Raw genomic sequence first — 3,749 nt, forward strand, 5'->3', positions numbered from 1 at the left:
TTTTTTTGCGGTACGCGGGCCTCTCACTGTTGTGGCCCCTCCCGATGCGGAGCACAGGCTCCGTGGCCATGGCTCACAGGCCCAGCCGCTCTGCGGCATGTGGGATCCTCCCAGACCAGGGCACGAATCCATGTCCCCTGCATCGGCAGGCGGACTCCCAATCATCGCGCCACCAGGGAAGCCCAACATTTTATTTTTTAAAATTACTTTTGCTTTAGACATCGCATGAATAAAAATTTTAAAGTGTACTCAGTTTCAAAAGTTGTTTTCTTCCTCAAAATTTGGAAGTAGATATTTTGAAATGGTAAATTTCACTCAAAAGAGTTTTTTTTCCAAACACCATCTTTTACAAGTTCCAAATACTAATACTTCTGAGATGCAAATATTCACACAGCATGAAGTACTGTGCTATCTACCACTGTCACACTAAAACAAATAGAACATATGGTCCCTGATGTCTTATAAGTCTCCTGAATTATAAAACCAAATAAACAAATAAGCACGTATATCCATCACAGAGCCCATAAAACTAAAAAGATGCATGTCAAGTTCATTATTAATTCTCACGCATGTCTCAAGAAAGACAGATGAGACAGACAGAGAGAGATACAGAAGAGGGAAAGGGAGAGGGAAGCAGAGAAGGCAAAAAGAGAGAAAGAAGAAAGTACAAAATCAACCCCCGGGGCTCCAGAGCAGGGCTGCCGCTGGGGGAAGTCGGGGGCTCCTCGAGGATGGCGGGGAGGCACCTTTTCCCATTACATCCCAGGATGGCAGAGGAAGCAACAGGCTCTGACAAGATGGGACCAAAGATGGTTGATTATGTCACAGTAATCAACCCTAAAACAATGCTAACTATGTGCCAGGCACCTTAAATGTATTAACCACCTAAATCTTCCTAACAACCTGTGAGATTTAAACCCATATTCAGATGAGTTTAAATACAAGGAGTCTAAGGAACTTGCCCAAGGTCATGCAGCCAGAAACTGGCAGAGTCAAGATTAGAACCCAGAAGACGGGCTCCAAGAATCCATGCACTTAGCAGCCACTGGGCTCTTTTTCAAACACACTAGAACTCACCCCACCGTGTGCGTTACTCCATCAGGCCAGGCGCCTGAGAGGCTTTGCCGATAAAGGACCCTGCCTAAAGACATGCTCAGCCTTTGGGTCACCTCTGTCCGTGTGATACAGTCCTCTGACCCTGCTTTGGCAGAGTTTTTAGCATCTTGGAACTAGATTCGAGTTTTTGGAACTACCAAAAATCAGAGCCATGCACGGTAAACAGGGTAAGCTCTGGAAAATAAGTTTTTAGGTGAACAACAGTGGATGATGGTGAAGTAATGAAACTATTTTCCTCGTGTGGCCCAGGAACTGCTTTGATAGAACTAAAAGAGAGGGCCCAGGCGTGTTACAGGCAATTGTGCATTGTTGAGATTCACATGCAGGGGTCATTTGGATCTTTCTGAGAAGTTTGCTTGTTTTGATCACTTTCCAGTCAATTCCACACTCTGTCACTTCTCACCGTGTCTGAGGAGCGTTTCCTTTTAAGTATAATATTTATCTTTAGTATTGTCTTTTGTAACTTTAGCTCTCCCACACAGGCATCTAGAGCACTCTTGTCTTTCCTGATAAAACGTAGTAGGTGTAATGACTTTGGTAGGACTGAAATAGGAATCCTGATCCTTTATTTTTTTTAAATAAACTTATTTATTTAATTATTATTTTTATTTTTGGCTGCGTTGGGTCTTCGTTGCTGTGTGGGCTGTCTCTAGTTGCGGCGAGCGGGGGCTACTCTTCGTTGCTGTGTGCGTGCTTCTCATTGCGGTGGCTTCTCTTGTTGCAGAGCACGGGCTCTAGGCACACGGGCTTCAGTAGTTGTGGCTCGCAGGCTCTAGAGCGCAGCCTCAGTAGTTGTGGCGCACGGGCTTAGTTGCTCCGCGGCATGTGGGATCTTCCTGGACCAGGGATCGAACCCATGTCCCCTGCATTGGCAGATGGATTCTTAACCACTGTGCCACCAGGGAAGCCCAGGAATCCTATTCTTTTAAACTCTGATATCTCATGAGAGATTTACCAGAAAGAAGTAAAACGACTTCAGTGGCCAGACCCCGCAGGCTGCAGTGCTTGGGGAATTCCCAAAATCCAAGGGGTCAGTATTGCTGGCTCCTGGACTTGAATTTATTAGTTCATGCAGAGTTAACTAATTAGGATGAGGGGAACTGACTCACACTAACTCTACACATTAGAAACTGATGTATAAACCAGACTAGACATTTACTTATTTGCCATGGAGGAATTGTCCTTCCCATAATTATACAACCTATTGTGACCAAACACAGTGTATTTCTCCAGTGCATTAAAACTGATTTCTCTTTCTGGATTTCAAGAAGGCTCTTGATCATTTGTCACCATTCCATCACTTCAGACTGTAGACATTACGATAGATTAAGCTACTAATCCTACATTAGGTTATTTGTTTCAACCATTTCTTCGTATTATCTTCTATGCTTGTCATCTGAAATGGACTGGCTATTTCCCAGCCCATCTACAACTCACCTCTTGATTTGGGCAACCATATAGAATTTCTCAGTTAATGATCTATGTTCCTTACTTGGTGCATTAGAATTCACTTGTATATTAGTACTAAGTTTAAATTAAACAAAAACAAAAGTTTAACTATTCCCTCCTCACTAAAGACAATTACAATAATAGCTGACATTTGTTGACTTCCTACTATGACCCAGGCTCTGCAGGTATTGACTTATTTAACCCTCACTACCCTGGGAGGTAGCTTCCATGATTCTCCACATCTCACAGATGAGGAAACTGACCTGAGACATAACTTTCTCAGGGTCAAAGGGTTAATAAGTGGCAGAGCTAAGATGCAAACACAGTTTGATGCCCACAGTCTTAACCACAACACTAAATTACCCTCTTAGACTCTTTGCTACTTGGGTGTTATGACTATTACAGATGAAAACAAAACAAAACAAAAAAAAAAGGAAGCAGCTGTTTTTCTCACTTGCCCTGACCCTAGCTAACTGTTCTTCACTTTTTTGCATTTTATCCATGCAGAACAAAGCTATATTTGTAATTAAACTCCAGATAAGTAAGTACCTGTTTTTAGCAGGGCCAAAAATTTGAGAAGGTTTAGCTGTAGCTGATAAAATATTTAAACCCAGTGATGTTTTGGATGGAAGGTAAAGATTCTTTCCTGTGTTATCAAAGCCTTGGGATATCCATAGATCCTTCCATTCTGCACTTTCCTAGTCGTTCCCTCACAGACATTGCAACCCTCTCCTCGAGTTTCTGGGGCCCCCAGCTGGGGACAGCTACACCTGGGCGTAAGAAGAGGGAGCATGATAGCTGCAGGCAGGACAAGCAGCTAGATGAGAACAAAAGATAATGGAAATATTGGGCAGCTGTAACTATTGTCCACTTCTGACTGAGAAATCGTAGGCAGGTCATTTAATTGTTCTGCCTCCGTTTTTCTTCCTTTGAAATGGCATTAGCAGTACTTGCTTCTGCCCACCTCATGAGGGGCGTTTTGACACTAAAGAGGCAATGTTTAGAAAAGTTTTTTGCTCTCTTCACAATGTCCAAATAGAATCCAAATTTGTTGTGTATTTTCTACTGCTGAACACCTGCATGAGACTATTTTTAAGCTACTTTCTTTTGGCCTTCTTATGGCAGCAGGTAGATTTGGACAGTTTGACCTTGGCCCAGCCTTAAAAAATTGATCCAGCGAAGCA

This window comes from Neophocaena asiaeorientalis, unplaced genomic scaffold, assembly GCF_003031525.2.
Source record: "Neophocaena asiaeorientalis asiaeorientalis breed wild unplaced genomic scaffold, Neophocaena_asiaeorientalis_V1.1 scaffold232, whole genome shotgun sequence".
Taxonomy (NCBI): Eukaryota; Metazoa; Chordata; class Mammalia; order Artiodactyla; family Phocoenidae; genus Neophocaena; species Neophocaena asiaeorientalis.